The sequence below is a fragment of the Electrona antarctica genome (assembly GCF_951216825.1).
Source record: "Electrona antarctica genome assembly, chromosome: 2".
In the NCBI taxonomy this organism is placed as follows: Eukaryota; Metazoa; Chordata; class Actinopteri; order Myctophiformes; family Myctophidae; genus Electrona; species Electrona antarctica.
This window is the reverse complement of record NC_136807.1, coordinates 15,746,252-15,766,968: the sequence shown is the minus strand read 5'-3', so window position 1 is coordinate 15,766,968 and position 20,717 is coordinate 15,746,252. Positions and strand designations below refer to the sequence as shown.

The window sequence follows — 20,717 nt, the reverse complement described above, 5'->3', positions numbered from 1 at the left end:
GAGGCGAGCCGTCTAGAAGATGGCGTGCGTGCCTCTATAAAGTACACCTCCGAATCCTCTCAGCAGAAGCTCTCACTTCTGCTGAAAGAGAAAAGCGCCACAAATGCGAACAGTTTGTCGTACAAACTCTATTTCTCCCTGCAGCTTACGACTGACACAGCCCTGAGTATAGTCAACCAGACCTGATGGAGACCTGCATTCTGAGGAGCGTACCTTCAGCACTTGCAATCCGAACACTTTATTTAGGCCTAAATAAAGTGTTCGGATTGCAAGTGCAGACGGTGTGCGGGTCCTTGTACACTTGTGCATATTTTCTGAATACATTGAGCCCTACCTACGCATGTCTCAGAGCATATCAGGTGTGCATAAGACTTTGTTGCCTACTTTCACATGGCTGAAAAAACACTTGTACACATAAGCTATTATAGAACAGTGTATCCAACTACACTGTACTTACTATATAACCTAATATGTTTTTATGTAGGCCTACAGTATATTATTTTTCCAGAGTTAACCAAAAACAATTTAACCACAGAACTACTTTCCTAAAACAAAAGTGAGTTGTTCCTGGAAACCTTCCATAAGGCCTGGAATGCCAGCTGCAGAACACAGCCAGACAATAGAAGGCTGACGAGCAAACATTAGCTACTGTAATTATAATGATTATAGGTGTCATCTCCCCCGTCATCATTATCACCTCCATTTACACTAATCACTAAATCCTCTCACTCATGTCACCTATGTCAAATCAATCATTGCAGAATTTGTTTTTGCGTCCGCCAGGCCGGAGAGACAAAGGGAGAAGATATTTTCATTCCTGTCCGTTTGTGTGTCCGTCATTCAGTCAGTGTGTCTGTGAGCAGCTATAATCTTCGACATTGTTGGACCGAGCAGACACTTTTCATACACACTCTAATAGGCCATGGAAGAACCTCTGCCCCACATTATGTCACGGTCCGTGACATGTGTTGACATTGTTATGTTTCTTGTGTACCCTGTTCTTGGTTTTAGTTATTGTGTCTTAGTTCCAGTTTGAGTTTTCTCTACTCTTGTGTACTCTTATTTTGTAGTTTTGTTCCTAGTGTTTCCTGTCTGCCTTGTTTGCTGTCACCTGCCTTGTCTCACCTCCCTGTATTAGTGTAACCCTAGTCACCTGTGTTCTGTTTGCCTGTTAGCCTATCCCAGTGTTGATTGTCAGTTGTGTTCACCTGTGTCCTGTTTTTCCCTGCCTTTATATACTCCCCTGTTCTGTCAGTTCCTTGTCTGATTATTATTGTAAGTCTCGGTGTGTTCTGTTCCATGAGTCTTTGTTAAATAAATCTGTTGCATTTGAGATCTTCCTCTACCTCTGCCTTGCTATCTGCACTTGGGTCATAACCCTCCTGTCCTGCACACTTGACACATTAACCCTAGAACACTACATAAACGTGCGTTTATTTTGGACATGCAGAGAAGCTGAGGGGTGATTACGCAAGCGTATTTCTGTGGGCGCGGTCCTGTGATTTTTTTTTTTTCTTCTTCAAAACACACTTTTTACTCCTGAAGATTTACTCAAAAAACACCCGCAAATTGGTACATATGTATCTCTGGGGTCATGTGATCCAGATGTACCAGTCAGACTTTTCAGATTTCATTACAATTGCTTTCCAACATTTGTGGGCTATATGGGTAGATATTTTCTATTGTTTTTTATGTGCTTTTGGGTCAGCGGTCATCTCATGACACACAGCATTTCATGTAGAGGATATAATATATAGATAGATATCAGTATATATGATAGTGAATGGCACGTTACCTGTGTGAAACTATTACTGGTGGGGTCACTGTCAGATGGAGGAACTATTCCAGGCACTGTGGGCTTTGAGCTCAGGTGAACATATCCACAACTAATCTTATTTGGGACTTCTGCTCAGAAACGAAATGCACAAAATATTGTACAGTAATCAATGAATGGGAGGGTGTGAGCTACCATTTATTGCTCAAATGGACTAGTTTGGTGGCCACAGGCTGTGCATGCACTGTATGCTGTGTATCTGAAGAGGGATTTGATTTACTTTCATTACATTCATAATTGAGTACCACAGACGAATAACAGTCTAAGTCCACACTATTGATCCATATATAAATGATAGATAAGGGTTCAGGACAACGAGGCCTTTTCGTGGAGGGGTCAGTCTGAAATTTGGACTTAGACTGTTTTTCGTCTGTGGTACTTTATTGTTCTGGTACTTATTGTTGTTATCATGCAGTATTATGATGACTTACGATGTTATGAACATTATTTCAGTTATGTTATTTGATGCTAGTTGCTGTAAGAATGTTTACTGATGCCAAGGTTAGCTCTATCAAAATGACAGCCCCGATTCGAATCCTATACTACACAGTGAGAATGTGTGTGCACATGTGTGGGAGTTTGTGTTTTTGTATGTGTGTGTTGTGTATGTAACGCATGTACAGTACGTGCGTGCATGCGTGGGTGGTTGCGTGCCTATGTGTGAAGATGATGTTTAATTAGCCATGATGACAGATTGAAATAGGCACAATGTGAAATGGACTGGAATGTTCTTCATATCAAGTGTCACCATTGTGAAAATATGTAGGCTACTGATGTCTTCTGTCAAACCTTTATCTCTGTCTTACTCCTCTCTCTCTCCGCCTCTCTCTCTCTCACACACACAGACGCACGCATGGCAACGGTGGTGAAGGATAAATCTATAGTTATGGAGTTGGGACAACTGATAGAGGCAGAGAGCCACACCAATCAATCTATTTAAACCCAACCAAGTAAACTCAGAAGCCTTGGTGCTTTTTGCCTTGCCACGCACCTGCTCCAGCTAGGACCTCAGCTCAATTTATAATGTCACCTGCTCCACCTAGGACCTCAGCTCAATTTATAATGTCACCTGCTCCACCTAGGACCTCAGCTCAATGTATAATGTCACCTGCTCCAGCTAGGACCTCAGCTCAATGTATAATGTCACCTGCTCCAGCTAGGACCTCAGCTCAATGTATAATGTCACCTGCTCCAGCTAGGACCTCAGCTCAATGTATAATGTCACCTGCTCCAGCTAGGACCTCAGCTCAATGTATAATGTCACCTGCTCCAGCTAGGACCTCAGCTCAATGTATAATGTCACCTGCTCCACCTAGGACCTCAGCTCAATGTATAATGTCACCTGCTCCAGCTAGGACCTCAGCTCAATGTATAATGTCACCTGCTCCAGCTAGGACCTCAGCTCAATGTATAATGTCACCTGCTCCAGCTAGGACCTCAGCTCAATGTATAATGTCACCTGCTCCAGCTAGGACCTCAGCTCAATGTATAATGTCACCTGCTCCAGCTAGGACCTCAGCTCAATGTATAATGTCACCTGCTCCAGCTAGGACCTCAGCTCAATGTATAATGTCACCTGCTCCAGCTAGGACCTCAGCTCAATGTATAATGTCACCTGCTCCAGCTAGGACCTCAGCTCAATGTATAATGTCACCTGCTCCAGCTAGGACCTCAGCTCAATGTATAATGTCTTTCATTCAGTTTCATTCATGTGTGTGTGTTGATCTCAGACATGCTTTTACTTTTATTTGTTATTGTCAGTAGTAAGAGAAGTAGCCTACAACACTATTGCCCTGGGTAAATACAGAACAGATATATTATATTTAAAATAATCACTATATTATCCACAAATGGCTCAATAAAGGAGAGGATGTTACACTATTCATTCATTTGACCTATTATTTAAGTTATTTTATACCATTTTGGAACCGAAATAGGGAACCATTAAGAACCGGAATCGATAAGCAGAACCGGAATCGGTACCGGACTCACACAAATCCTAACGATACCCATCTCTATTGATAACTCACTATCTTTGATTTTAGACAAAACAACCAGTGTTTCGGTAGTAACTGCACTGTAGTGACCCAACAAACCTCTCCATCTCCTTTGCCTGCATTATCACTCTGTCTCTCTCTGCCACACTTTTTCCTTTTTGTTTTGGTATTTTGGACCACATGATGAAATAGAAATCAGAATTAAGTACATTAAACATCCAATTTTGTCACTACCGAAACAATCGTTTCGTCACTACCGAAACAATTGTTTCTACCGATTCGGTAGAATCTACCAATCCGGTAGAATGGCCCATATACATATCAGTCACATCTGCTGCTATTTCTACTTCCTCGTCCCACTGCTATTTAAACAATGCACCTTCAGTGCATAGTTTGTTTGTTTTTTTCTCTATATGTTCCAATGTTTCTTGAAGTTATGATGAAGCTTGTAGGACAAAGAATTCCACCCATACACCTGTAAACCTATGATTTGACATTTAAAGTTGAGTTGAGTTCAATAGCTAATCTAGCGATCTTGACCATGTGGTTCTTTAACCGCATGTGCCCTATGACCTGAGTCCCTCATTGGTTTACACTATGGACTTTTCTGTTTTCGCTCTTCAGAACATTTCTTCACTGAAAATAATACTTGGAAATCTGCTGTATGCCATCAGTGCTGTGACATCAGTCATCTCCATATTTGAGTATATACCCGAGGACAGACATGCACACAGATAAACAGACAGACAGATACTCGTGGAATTTGTAGACAGATACAGTAGATGCCCTTGCTGCAAGCCAAATGTCCCCTCGAGGGACAATAAAACTGAGCTCTCCAAACCCTTTTTCCTTCATCTGTCTTGTCTTCCTGTCCGTCTTTGTAGCAGACAGGTCAGTGTTCTCACCTCTGTCTCTGTATGCTTTGGAGGACAAACAGCCTATCAAAGATTGTTGGCAGCCAGAACTGTTACAAGAAGGTTTTCAACAACATTTCGCTGCTTGCTATTGTACAAGTTAGTGACGATAAAACCTTGTTTCTTGATTTCATCAGTGACAGTGCATTTGTTATTTTAGCAACCAATCATCAAGCCCAACTGAGATTCATTAAAACATTTTTATTTTAATTATTCTGACCATTTTGCGTTTTTCATTTCAGCCACTGATCCACGACACTTGTCTGCAACCTTGAGGAAATCAACATGTTTGTGCCAAATGTCTAAAAATGTCTACTTAATGGATGCAGGAGATGTTTGCACAGGGTTAGGAAGACAGAAAGGATGCATGAAGAGAGGGCTGGATAGATGGACGGACTGACGGATGGAGAGAGCTGGTTGAATAGTTCTGTTTCTGTTAAGTGCAAATGATAACACAAGAACTGGATGGACAGATGGTTGGATGGATGTGTTCGCAGACTCTATTGCAAGGATGAAAATATGGAGGGAAACAAGAAGGAGAGAAAGAAAGAAAGAGGTAGAAAGAGAGCGCAAATGAAATCTGGTGAGAGGTGAGAGGCTGTGAGAGGTCCGTGGAAGTTGTAGTATTACAAACAACACAGTGATTGAGTGAGAAATGACTGAGTGAATGATTGAGTTTATGAAATAATGATAGAGAGGGAGGGGGTCAGGGAGGGAGAGGATGCAAATAGGGATGCTAGTACTGTCCTGATTGAATTCCACTGCGGCAAACACAGACCATTCCAGAACACAGCAGACAAGCTCTGGAATTCTTAACTGTGTGAAAGTTCTAAAGTGCTTCAGAAACGCACAATGCCTCTGAGCTGACTGCCATTTCTTGTCAAAGACCTTCAGATTGTGAAAATGTCTAAATGCAAGACCTGAAGGTTAGCGCTGGCGCTGGGAACATAAATGTCCCCCACACACAGCACAATAGTCAAAGTATTAAAATTCACAGTATATGTTCACACATCTGTACACATGGCTGAGCTCTTTGCTCAAGGGCATGTCAACATGCTGAGGTAGGGGAAAGAACACCTACTTACTCAACTCTTTTTTTTAAAGATTTGTTTTGCTTTTTTGCCTTTATTGATAGGTTGACAGGAAAGGGGGAGAGAAATGGGGGAAAGACACGCAGCAAAGGTCGTCAGGCTTGGGACTCAAACTCAAGCTGGATTACCGGCCTACTGGCCTAGGTGCCTGGACCACTCAGCCGTGGCCCTAGGTGCCTGGACCACTCAGCCGTGGCCTAGGTGCCTGGACCACTCAGCCGCGGCCCAGGCCTAGGTGCCTGGACCACTCAGCCGCGGCCCAGGCCAGATCATTCTTTTTTTTAACCCGTCCACGATTTTCAACTCGTACCCCACCACCAACTAAGAGAAGGGAAGTAAGACAAAGCCTGTTGGGAACGATTCCCATTGGAAATGCCCGCCACTCCAGTTAACAGCAATACCTGTTGGACTCATTGTCAGAGTACCCATTCTACCTTTTGTAGTACCCATTGTACCTTTTGTACCCATTGTACCCGCTGTCAGATTACTTAGCTTGTACTAGCTTGTACTGTAAATGTGCACGATAGGAAAGTTATGGTTGATCTGTGTGCAGTATACTGTATTGTTATGGTTATGTTAGTTATGGTTGATCTGTGTGCAGTATACTGTATTGTTATGGTTATGTTAGTTATGGTTGATCTGTGTGCAGTATACTGTATTGTTATCTAACTTGTAAGACAAATTGAGGCAGTGTAAATATGATATGATGTTGAATGTAACTGATCTCCTGTATATCAGTACAGTACATTCACACTTGCTCACATTACTAAATGCTAGCCTAAGCAGTCAGTACACATGCAGGCTTATTTATTTTAATGAAAGATTTAACAACAGTGGAGTAAGGGCTGATGTTAATCTGCACTGATAAAAGTGAAACAAATGATGTAAGCGTGTGTGTGTGTGTGTGTGTGTGTGTGTGTGTGTGTGTGTGTGTGTGTGTGTGTGTGTGTGTGTGTGCGTGTGTGTATGTGTGTGTGTGTGTGTGTGTGTGTGTGTGTGTGTGTGTGTGTGTGTGCGTGCAGTAAGTACAAAGGAAGGGTTATTTGTTTCAATAAAATTGAGACACAGTACATTAACAGTGGGTTAAAACAGCCGTTTATCTGCTATGCTCAGTCATTCTAGAAACATAGCATTCTGTGTTTGCGTGTGTAATTGGTTTCGTCCAGAATCATCTTTTATGAAAACCTTACATGCACATTGACATAGACACGCATACAGGCATGATTACGTGCACACCCATGCACGTGTATATACATCTTGTACAGTGCATTTAACACAGCCTAAGCCAGGCAGGTGCAACGAATGGAGACAAGCAGCACAGAATGGAGACAGCAGCACAGAAGGACTGAAGAAGCTGCAACTGCAGAATTCTCCAGAAACTAATTAATCCGCTGTGCATACACAACGCACGCACGCACGCACGCACGCACGCACGCACGCACGCACGCACGCACGCACGCACGCACGCACGCACACGCATACACACACACACACACACATATATACACCACTCCATTAGCAGCCCTGTGTGCACGCTGGGTCTAAAATTAGTACGCAGTCTGTTGAACAACACATAGGCTGCCGGAGAGGAGCCATGCTGCCAACGGCTTACATGACAAATGACTCTCTGACAATGAGGATACACATCCATACAGTCCATAGAAGGGGAAGATATACCATATGAATACTTAATTTATACTAGATTGTATGCCGATGTCATGTGCCGCAAATTGCAGCTCTGCAAGGCGACGACGCCCCGCCAGGCCACAACAATTGGTTGGTTGACTGGAGGTGATTGTCCATGATTGGACTGACACCGGTAATGTTCCAGGGAAGAGCTGCAGTAGTTGCATATTCAAGCTGTGAGGTGGCTCGTGGCGGGCAGTTGGTACTGTGTACATATCATTCATTCTGTGATAGACAGTGCACCTAGAGGAGGCCCACAAGCCAACATCACAATCACAATGTACCACGTCCAATACCCTCATAGGTAAACACCCACGTTAAAGGCCTTTACACACCACGGGTGATTTATTTGTGCGATTTATTCACACGCACGCACGCACGCACGCACGCACGCACGCACGCACGCACGCACGCAACACAGTATTTACATTGCTGACCAAAATGGCCAATAGTATGAAGTGATTTGAAATTATTTTGCAAACAACAATCTATTGTCAAGTGGAAGGTTAGCTATACTGAGTTTACTGCATACTCGCATCCATATAGGGTCATAGGACATCCATATAGGGTCATAGGATGCACGTCATTTTGCTCCTACAAACCTGATCAATAACTGTAATTAGTTTATGCAATTAGACCAAGTGACCCACTCTTCAGACATCACAATTTGATGTGGTTTAATCATGTCGATCTTGGTGTATAATACCGCTGCAAAGAGAACAGTGAGTAACTGTTAGCAGTGTTTGCTTGTACTGTGTTCTCAGTTAGTTGGCCTCATTCTGATCGTCGCCTCCGCTAACAGAAGAAGAGCAGACGCAGTGGAGAGATATGCACCTCGTGGGCGTTCAATAAGCCTCATTCATATTCATGATCACTGCAACATGCATGGTATATATCCTTTTAAGGTGCTAGACTGTCAACACTGGTAGACTGACTAAACATGAAATGAAAGGTTGAAGGGATACAGAAATTAAATATTATTTCAAAAGTGTTGACTCTTTTGTCAGAATGTCATTTTGCATGTATTCATAATCATTACTTCAACGGTAACAGCAACTTACAGTAACAATTTTGTATTAAAAAGATAACTTAAATTCACTTTTCAACGTCTGCAAAATAGTTCAGAAAACATACTAGAAGTACTAGTTGCAAAATATTAATTAGCGCAGGTTTACTCCAGATTCCTAGCATTATAATGTTTACAGCATTTTTTGTGTTTTATTAAATATAATTTTAAATCTTGTGCGGACCGGCTTCTCTGTAACATCATTATAGAAATTGCTAAATTCACATCACAGCATAACAGATAGACACACATAGACACACATAGTCATTACTGCCAACGCATGATATAATCATCGTGATGAGATCGCATGTAGGCTAACAGTATCTAGCCCATGTTTCCTAAATGTACAGTATGAAATCCACTGAAAATAATCTCTCCCTATTACTTCTCCTGGGTTTGATAATTGGTGTCAAGCCATGTGCATAAGTCCCCTAAACGCTGGCTGATATAAACGTAATGAGACACTAATAAGGTTTGTAGCCCAGTACGTTTTATTAGATTACCAGGACAGTACATGGACAAGGATTATTAGATATACAGTAATACAGTTTTAATCCGTGATTTGAGAAACAAGGTAGGCCTACAGTAATTGTTGTGGTAACAGTGACTGGATTGTATGTTTCAGAGACAATGGGTAGAGTCCCATGAGGCGATCACGGAAACCCTGTTACCAAGTGAGCTGAAATTAGGACTTTAAGGTCTAACTTAATGACAAGTTGCCTTACCTTATTTATAAGTATGTCCAAAACCATTAGTGTACCTTTCAGGAAATGAACAAAATAATCTACATTATGTTCCACTGGATGTTTTTATTATTTAGTAAGCTCTTGTTAATTAATTTCAACATTTTTAAGGTCAGTCAATTAGGAAAAAGTGTTGCAAAAGTGTGTTTGTGCAAGTGTCGAAGTGTTCCAGCATCTGTTGGTTGATCAACCCTGTTAGCTGATAAAATAAAGAGATTGCAAAACAATTGATACTGACAGTTGTATGAGCTCTAAATAACTCTAAATGTGTTTTCATGAACACCAAATGTGTTCTGCTCTACTGAAAGCAGCCAGTGCCTTCAGTAGAGCAGAACACATCTGGTGTTCATGACACAATATCAGCGTTTGGTAGAGTTCCCTTAAATGTTGTGTGACGTACAGTATGTAATCAGAGCCAGGCTAAGGTTTAGTGTCTGGCACTGTTTATTAGGTTACTGAAATACAGAGAGGACATTGAGTATTATCACTGTTTATTAGGTTACTGAAATACAGAGAGGACATTGAGTATTATCACTGTTTATTAGGTTACTGAAATACAGAGAGGACATTGAGTATTATCACTGTTTATTAGGTTACTGAAATACAGAGAGGACATTGAGTATTATCACTGTTTATTAGGTTACTGAAATACAGAGAGGACATTGAGTATTATCACTGTTTATTAGGTTACTGAAATACAGAGAGGACATTGAGTATTATCACTGTTTATTAGGTTACTGAAATACAGAGAGGACATTGAGTATTATCACTGTTTATTAGGTTACTGAAATACAGAGAGGACATAGAGTATTATCACTGTTTATTAGGTTACTGAAATACAGAGAGGACATTGAGTATTATCACTGTTTATTAGGTTACTGAAATACAGAGAGGACATTGAGTATTATCACTGTTTATTAGGTTACTGAAATACAGAGAGGACATTGAGTATTATCACTGTTTATTAGGTTACTGAAATACAGAGAGGACATTGCGTATTATCACTGTTTATTAGGTTACTGAAATACAGAGAGGACATTGAGTATTATCACTGTTTATTAGGTTACTGAAATACAGAGAGGACATTGAGTATTATCACTGTTTATTAGGTTACTGAAATACAGAGAGGACATTGAGTATTATCACTGTTTATTAGGTTACTGAAATACAGAGAGGACATTGAGTATTATCACTGTTTATTAGGTTACTGAAATACAGAGAGGACATTGAGTATTATCAGACATGATCAAATTTAACCTGTGGGACTTGAACTCCTCACGACTCACATGGACCATGTTGTCAGTGCACTAACTGGCTACTAGTTTGCGTGCGTGCGTGCGTGCGTGCGTGCGTGCGTGCGTGCGTGCGTGCGCGTGTGCGTGTGCATGTGTGGCCGTGTGTGTGTGTGTTTATGTGTGTGTGCGTGCATGTGCATGTGTGGGTGTGTATGTGTGTGTGTACTGTATGTTACGGTACATTATATAACCTCTGTCATCTGAGTAATTCCCCTAGTACTGTAACAATCTAACACAATGTGGCATCTAGAGGCTGTTTATTGTATTATACACTGACAGAGAGGACACTGATTTGATCAGAGGAGATGGGAAAAACCTGTGCGTGTTAATAAGAGTTCAGAATTAATAGAGCCATGACGTGCATTTCTGTGGGTGGCTTTGACTTTGTGTGTGGTGCTGTCACACAGAAAGATGTGTTGCATTATTATATTATATTGTGTGTGTGGTGCTGTCACACAGAAAGATGTGTTGCATTATTATATTATATTGTGTGTTACGTTACATTAGGTTGTTATGACTTTGTGTGTGGTACTGTCACACAGAAAGATGTGTTGCATTATTATTGCGAACGCAGTGAGCATTTACTATGAGACCCAGCAGATCATGTCTGTCTGTCTGTCAACTTAAGTTAAGTTGTGTGTGTGTGTGTGTCTGTGTGTCACGCTGTAACACCACCCGTCCACCACCAGAGGGCGCAGCTGTATCACACACAAAAACACACACACACACACACACACACACATGCACGCACACACACACACACACACACACAACTTAACTTAAAAAAAACTTAACTTAAAAAAAAAACTTAAAAAGCAAACATTTAAAAAAAAACTTAACTAAAAAAAAAACTTAACTTAAAAAAAAAACTTAAAAAGAAAAAACTTAAAAAGAAAAAACTTAAAAAGAAAAAACTTTAAAAAAAAACTTAACTTAAAAAAAAATCTTAAAAAAAATCTTAAAAAAAAAGAAAAAGAGAACTTAAAAAAAAACCTTAAAAAAGTACGTAATTTATTCTAATTGTTATTGCAATTTACGAGCTGCGTTCGCTTCCCGCGTTCGCGCGTCTTACTTGTATTATATTGTGTGTGTGTGGTGCTGTCACACAGAAAGATGTGTTGCATTATTATATTATATTGTGTGTTACGTTACATTAGGTTGTTATGACTCTGTGTGTGGTACTGTCACACAGAAAGATGTGTTGCATTATTATATTATATTGTGTGTTACGTTACATTAGGTTGTTATGCAAGGGATAATTCTTGAAGGCCAACCGGTTATTGTTGAGAAATAAGGCCATCAATTATCCTGCTTATAAGATGGCTACTTAATATAGAAAATGAATAAATTAACCCAAAAGTAACAACCAAGGCATCATTGCTTACGTTAATCAAAGTATTCTATTAATTTATGCCAGGTCACGGTGTGTCCAGTCAGTGCAACGTGTCGCCTCGGAAAACAAGTAATTTATCAAATAGAATACATTTTTCACTTATACTGCATTGTCCATTTCTCTCGAAGTGTTTTCAAACACATTCTTGACAGCCATGTTTGGCTGTAAACGACATTGTGTGTTTTTTTATGGCTGCCATGTTGGTTACGACAAAAATCAAGAAGCGCAGCAGGTGAGCCTTTGATTAGACAGCAGTTTGTTATTGAGCCCAGCAGTCATTATCGACAAATAACACACAGCAGAATTCAGTGACTGACCAATCAGAATCATGCATTAAATCAAGCCGTGTGATAAATTGCATTAAAAAACGCATGGCATAATTGGTTACCCTTCAATAAGCTATGTTGCATTAGGTTACATTAACTTGCGTTACATTGCGTTAGGATACAGTAGGTTACATTATGTTAGCTTATGGGTAATCGTGTTGCATGTTGACTTGTCAATGTTAAACTAATTTGCATTCTGTTTTTAGTGAAATCCCAGGTGGTTCCATTAATTAAATAACACCATAATATATTACAGTACACTACAAAGTAAGCCTGCATGAATTAAACTGAACAGTGTGTGCGTGTGTGTGTGACTGTGTGTGTGTGTGTGTGTGTGTGTGTGTGTGTGTGTGTGTGTGTGTGTGTGTGTGTGTGTGTGTGTGTGTTATCAGCATGCGTGTGTGTGAATTTATGTGTTCATTTATCAGCCTGTATGCGTATGCCACGCACATACTGTATTTATGGGTTCATTGATTCATGTGTGTGTGTGTGTGTGTGTGTGTGTGTGTGTGTGTGTGTGTGTGTGTGTGTGTGTGTGTGTGTGTGTGTGTTTGTTAATATATCAGACTGTCTAGTCTAAATCCCTCAGTGTGGAGCTTATCAGGCCTGCCACTTCATTAGCATCATCCGGTGTTATTAACCATGGAGCACACATACAGTACTGTACAGTACTGTACACACACACACACACACACACACCAATGAGCGAATGCATATGCTACTGAACTACCAAACAACAAATAAAATGTATACTGAACAATGAAAAGTACATAGTCCAAAGGCGTCAGGCACGATCGATCTTTCGACTGAATTTCTTTGTAATGAATTGGACAGGTGCATGGTCTGCTAGTTAGAAGAACATAGCAACAACTTAGCAGAGACAGATAATAATAATACCAAAATTAAACTCCACCCCACAGAGAGGACAGAGAGGGAACCCCTCCCTTCCAGACAGTTCATAATGTCTGATACTTGACTCAGGTCAGACACTGTGAACCAGAGACTATAAAGCCAAGGATTGACTTCTCCTTCAAAGACACGATTAACCTCTCCAACACATCCCTCTCTCCTTGACCCCATGTGTACATCCCTAAGTCCCCGAGCCCTTCCCTACCTCCAACCTCATTAAATCCGTTGTTTCCTCTACAGCCTCTAAACCACAGCAGGCTTACTGCATCCTCAATTCTTTCCTTGCATCCTTTTTTTCCTTCTTGCTCTACCTTCCATTTCTCAACACTGAATATGCTGCATTCACACGGGCTCAGGCAAGCGGTAGACGGCAAACCGGGGCAGCGGTGGCCTAAGGGCTAGAGGAGCACCCTTGTTGCCGAAAGGTTGCCGGTTCAATTCCCCGGACGGGCAGGACAAATCTGGGTGGGGAAGTGATTGTCATCACTCACCCAACACCGCTGAAGTGCCCTTGAGCAAGGCACTGAACCCCCAACTGCTCCCCCTGGAGCTGCTTAGTGGACAAACAGTATAAGACTGTGGTTGTACTGGTCAGCTCCCAGGTTTTAATGTGTGTGTGCGTGTGTGTGTCTGTCTGTGTGTTTCTATGTGCAGGGCGTTGCTGAAAATGAGCACCTGTGCTCAGCTACTTCCCTGGGTAAATAAAGGATAAAAAAAAAAAAAAAACTGAAGTCATTTTTAGTGGACTTCACTGCTTTTGTCTTGCTCTACCTCCTGCCACAGTGGTGAAGGCGGCGGCCACTCAATGCTTGGAACCTCACTTCTTTCTCAGAAAGCTGAAGCATCATACCGCTTGTGTGAATTTGGTGTAAATTCGGCATGAAGTTTACGTGGAAGCACATATTGCTATTGCGTTGTATTCAGTGTAACTGCTGAACAGAACACAGTAGCCTAGCACATGCAGTAGCGTTCACTTTCTACACATGACTGAACATTACATATGAAACAAAACATACTCTCTCTTTCTGTCTTGACCTAGTTTATCTCTTACTTCGGTCCGTCTCTTGTGTTCACCATTACTTCCGCAAAAATAAATAAAATAAAATCATCCTTTCCTTGCCTTTTCCTTTCTTAGATGTATACTGGTGTACTTATGCAACAACAGACGTGTGTCACACATGCACACACACAGACATCTTTACCTCAGTGAGATGTGGGTTGGGGTTGAAGCCACACTGGTTGCAGACCGTGGCCTTACACTGGGTGCAGGTGTTGTAGTTGGGCACTGCAGGTGGGTTGGTTAGCTCTGTGGTGGTGCAGACGGGGCAGACAAGCTTCTTGCTCGGCATGGGAGCGATCTGGGGAAGCGAGTAGGGCGAGGTGGGGGTCACTCCGCGGTCTGGTGACGCGGAGGGAGACCGACCTGTCCTGGATCCGCCCGAACCGGAGAAGTCCACCTGGAGGTTTCGACGTGACGCATGCTGGCCGGGGCTCGGGCCTCCATGTGTCATGGACCCTCCCATTGGACCGTGGCTTTGGCCCAGGCCAGGCCCAGAACCTGGGCCTTGCCCAGGGCCTGTAAACGAGCCGGACTGCATCTGTCTTGGGGGAGTGGGGCTCTCATGGGTGGCAAGGCGGTATGGTTCCCCGGCTCGAGAGCCCATCCCTGCTCCAATACCTCCTCCTGTCCCTCCTCCTCCTCCTCCTCCTCCCATCCCTCCTCCGTAGCCACCCTGCTGCATTCCTGGCTTGGGGCTCCCCATCGGACCCCTGGGAGACAAACAGAAAGAGGACATCTTTCAGATTTAATTTGCACTAGCCGTTAGTCAAATGCTACGAGATTTGCGACGTTTACGATTTACGAGGTTGCATGAGAGGGCATGAGAGAGAACCATAAACACAACATGAGATATCTGTCTAAACACCTGAACGTGCATGGCCAGTGCGCTCTGTCTTCTGGTCTGTGGAAGGTAAAATAAGACCACCGTTTACCTGTAATGTGCTGTTTTCTGCTACACTTAATCCATAGTCAAATTCATAGCTATGTAGGTATGGCATAAACTTATTTATCGCACATGCCCAGAAAGTTAGTGTCAAATTGAACTATTCTTCCACCGAGAATGCTCTTAGCTTAGCTCACGTTTATATAATTCCAAACATTACCCATGTATACTGTATGTCCTCAGTGTTAGTTTAACTCTGAAAGGTAAAGATTTACCTAAGTAAGCAAGGCAAGTAAGACAGGGCAGGGCTTATTCAATCTAGAACGGAATGCCATGCAGCAAAAAGGCTACAGAGTGAACAACAACATTAAAACCACCTGAATGATGACTAATGCATTTGCAAGAGACCTGACAACGACCACAGGCGTCAACACAGCGTGGCAGCATCACAAGAAAAGAAAGGTCTGAGGCAATTCAGCAACACACGCACGCACGCACGCACGCACGCACGCATGCGCACGCACGCACACGCACGCACACGCACACGCACACGCACACATACACAGTTTGTCAGGAAGACAACATTATATACAGGTGCACGCACACAGACACACACACGCACACGCGCACACACACGCACGCACGCACGCACACACACACAGACAGTTTGTCAGGAAGACAACAGGTACACGCACACAGACACGCGCGCGCACGCGCACACACACACACACACACACACACACACACACACACACACACACACACACACACACACACACACACACACACACACACACACACACACACACACACACACACACAGCTGTCCTGGGGGTATACTACACTGGTGCAAATCTCAGCCTGGGGACTGTAACAAATGATTTAAGGCTGGCAGAGAACTGTTGTCAACAATCTAATATTCCTCTAATGTTGTTCTCCCTCACTCCTCTGGAGAGAATTTCAATTAGCAGGTTCAAAACAGACACAAATCGAGTTGAACAATTAAAGACAAACTTTATATCGCCATCATTGATTATTACCATTTACCACAGCTGTAGCCTGTACCCTGCTCAGACTGAAACTGAGAGTTCACTCAGTGGAGTGGGTGGGGTCTATGGGCTGGAACCAGGCTACCACAGCTGCAGACACGCACATCTCTCTCTCTCTCTCTCTCTCTCTCTCGCTCTCTCTCTCGCTCTCTCTCTCACATTAGCGTCAAGCAAACTGGGATAATTGTCACACACACAGTCCTGCTAATTTAGAATAAGTATAGCCTAATGTTAATGTATCTGAACTGTTAAGTCTGGATGTATTACAATGTGTTCATAATCTTTACATGCTGTCTAATTCTGACTTTGACAAGATGGAGGACTGTTTTTTTATTTTATTTTTTTCTCTCTTTTAGACCGGATGTGTTGGCACTTGGCACATAGGATGGGCGTGGTGATAGACTGGTATAGCGTACAGTAAAGGTGAACAGAATAGACTTGTGGATAGACAGCTAGCATACAATAATAAAGTGGTGATTAGTTTGTGAATAGACTGGTAGCAGTAAATAGTTGAATATTGTGGATACACAGTAAAGGTTCGTCAAATTTATTTTCCTGGACTTTTCTGGATTTGTTTCTGGATTTTGTCTCCACCACCGGTCTAGCGAAGATAGCTGTTACAGTTTGGGAAATGGAAAATAAAAATAATCATTTCATAAGGATCAGCTCACTCCCACGGGAAGCAATTATTTCCTATTTATGTTCATTCATTAATGAGACTTTGAAAATGAGAATTCCTATGAAATGACTGCATCAAAAGCAAAGCCCTAACCTGCTCTTGATTTGATGCTATTTCGTTTCCTATACCCAGCCTTGTGTGTCTGTGTGTACCCCCATAGCGATGATTTGATTGGTTGAGGGCTTAAAAAGTCAGGATAAAGTAAGGGCAGAAAAGTGAGAACGCCAAGTGATCGGCCGGAATGTGATGATGTATAAGAGTGCCCCTCACTTCACGAGTGTGATTTTTTGAGGGCGCTATATACAGCTTTTTATCCTAACTCGTGTCACATTTGCCATTGACAATGACAGGAGAATTTATGTCATATATGTCTGAGTAAATCGGCTTTTTGTGCTATTAAACACAAACATTAAATGCCATTGACAATGAAAGGAGAATTTACGTCATAATATGTGTCTGAGCAAATCGTCATGTTACGTCATGATGATGTACGACGATAAGAGCCTCTCCTATACAGCTTTTGTCCCCACACGTCTCATATTTGCCGTTGACAATGAAAGGAGAAATTAGGTCATATGTGCCTCAAATAAGACGTACATTTGTGGCAACACAAACATTAAATGATGAGCAAATCGGCTAACCAATCACATACTGTAACTTCAGTTGTTCATGAGATGATGTACAGGTATGTGTATGATGATGTATAATGATAAGAACGCCCCTCACTTTACACGGGTGTGATTTATTTTATTTTACATGCCGCTTATTTGTAAAATATTAAGGTTGGCAATGCTAACAAATCAATTAGTTTCCTTTAGCCCAAACTGGTTGCGCTGATGCGTATATGCTGCCTTCAGAATGTCTTCTTATGTCTCTTAAGCTTCGGTTTGGATGCCACCACTCTGTATTTTGGTTGGGACAAACCCAAACACAGTGTTCCATACTGTATATGTATTCCCTGCTATTCGTTATTCTATTAGCCTATTTAATTAATACATTTACTTCATTTAATTTGGTCCACAATATGGCATTACCATTCACCAAATTGGAACGTTAAATCTAGATTTATGAGGTTAATACAGGCTTTCTGGGCAGCAACGGATGCGTTCTTCATTTCTTCTCTCTCTCTCTCTCTCTCTCTCTCTCTCTCTCTCTCTCTCTCTCTCTCTATCTCTCTCTCTCTCTCTCTAGTAGAGTCCACACTTTCTCCTTCTCTCCTTAGAATGAGTTGCCAAATTAATACAGGGTTGTAATAATTAATGTGCGTGTACTGCCTGTGGGTACCCGAGTGAATGTCGTTAATGTTGTTAATGAGCAATAATAATAATAATTATAAACCTGAGTACACTTTGAGACACAACAAAGTAACATGATTATGAATGAGTATGAAATAGCCTAAGCATCCTTAACATAAACCACAGAGTCAAACACATATTCACATACATACATACATACATACATACATACGTACATACGTACATTCGTACATACATACTTACATACGTGCGTGCGTGCGTGCGTGCGTGCGTGCGTGCGTGCGTCGCACACACACACACACACACACACACACACACACACACACACACACACACACACACACACACACACACACACACACACACACAGAGAGAGCATATAATAGGCATAGAGTGCCTAGCTGTACTGTGTGTCTCTCTACCTTTGTGTTGGATGCCTCAGAGTGAGTGTGTGTGTGTGTGTGTGTGTGTGTGTGTGTGTGTGTGTGTGTGTGTGTGTGTGTGTGTGTGTGTGTGTGTGTGTGTGTGACACGCGCGTGTGTGCGTGTGCGTGTGTGTGTGTGGGGGGGGGATTGACTGAACAACAACAACTTTCAAGTCAGGACAAACTTCTTAGAACTGTCAGAGTGACAAGAACAGACAAGAATTAAGAGAGAGACAGATAGATAGAGAATAAGAGAGATATGGAACTCAGTTGAGCTGTGAAGAGTGTTACAGACAGACAGACAGACAGACAGACAGACAGACCGTGCTGGGAGAACTAGAGGCAGACAGAGGCTTCCGCCCAGAATAACGGTACCAGCCCTCTTCTGTCTGTGTTTACACCGATTCTCCAAGTGTTACACTGGGGGACATTCATCACCGTCGCACACAGCTTTAATGACCCAACCCCTGTGTTCCACAGTAACCCAACCCCTGTGTTCCACAGTAGCCAAAGGGATTTCACTGTCATGTTTGGTTCTTCCTCCATTGGCAATACTTACTCTTTATATTATTTTCTTTCCTCGTGCATTTCAAACATGAAAGGTGCTAAAGAGTGTTTTATTATCTCTGCCCCTGTCAGAGTGCATACCGGTATGTGTGCATGACTGTAATTGCGCGGCTAATCTCGGAAATCCCCCTGCAACTTCCTCTAGTCCTGACAGCTGCTTTCCATGACTTGCAAGCTCTAGCTAGGAAACCCAGCCTGATATGCGCTCCGTGGATCACTCCTTTACAGTTAATATTGTACGCACATGCTGCGTGCCTGTGCGTGTGCGACCATGGAGACACATTTGTAAACGAAAGTTCCAAAAAAGAAGAAGGTTTTTAAGGATGTATGCAAATTTAGATGCCTAATTTATGTACCGGTACTTTATAATTTATAATTCATAATGTACAAAAAAAGAATCCCTGTTAAATCAAACCAAACTTCTACTTCCTACTCTCCGGAGTAGGAAGTAGAAGTAGCTCTGGTCCATATCCTTAAAGACTCCAATACAAAGATGTTTTTGTGGTGAAGAAAGGCGACTTTCCCTAGTGGACATAACATTTTGGTTACAAAATAAACAATTTCAACTGAAGAAAAAATATGTTTTCTCCACTGCGCCCTCTACAGATCTAATCAATAGAAAATCCTATTGACCAGATTTTTCCTTCCGGTGAAATATTTTCTTTTCTAGGTATATATTTTAGGGTGTCAGAGTGTGCCCAGGGACTCCACAACACCGTCTTTGTAAAGTTTGTATTGGTGAGTAGTGAAAGAGTCTTTCATGCGAGCGCAGGAAGTTGAAAGTACCATAGCGTTAAGGAGAAGTCTTTAACGCTATGGACCAGAGCTCTATATTCCTGTATCTTCCTTACACTCAGATACACTGATAGAATTGTCTCTTTATGGACCATTTAATTCTCTTACGCACGCACGCACGCACGCACGCACGCACGCACGCACGCACGCACACACACACACACACACACACACACACACACACACACACACACACACACACACACACACACGCCGCCTTTCCTCTGCACCACATCCAGCCGTTTTATACTCTTACTTGGCCTGTTTGTCTCCTCCTCGCTGCTACAGTGAGACTCCATTAAACCAGGAAGTGTGAAGAAGGACCATCATCACAACAACATGTTTCATTGGTCATAGATGGAGAGAGAGAGAGAGAGAGAGATACACTCTTCATCTCTTTTCACTCCATTCATCACTCTTATCTGTTATGATTATTCTATCTTTTCTTTTTGCGAGATTTTTATTGAGTATTTCCAAATTTCAGTACTTTTACTTACTCCACTACATCTCAAAGGCAAATATTGTACTTTTACTCCTACGCCTATTATGTCCGTCAGTCCATCACGCTTCGTGACACGTCACGCCTCGTGACGCCTCACACCTCCATATATGGCCGTCAATCCATAACGCCACGTGACACGCTCCAAATATGGCCGTCTATGAAGATCACGACACTGACCTCATCAAACCCTGGATAGCCATACATGGAGAAGACTGGATCATCACCTAGATCTACATATTTAGCCAGCC

At 42.1% G+C, this 20,717-nt stretch overlaps 1 pseudogene across 1 annotated transcript in view; it reads right to left on the bottom strand.

Moving 5' to 3' along the window:
- The window catches only part of LOC306932278, a 65,460-nt pseudogene that overhangs the window by 19,974 nt on the left and 24,769 nt on the right, over nt 1–20,717 (bottom strand). Inside the window, exon 2 of the transcript in view lies at nt 14,457–15,024. The product of the transcript in view is annotated as an uncharacterized misc_RNA (transcript). The remainder of the gene's footprint in view (nt 1–14,456; nt 15,025–20,717) is intronic.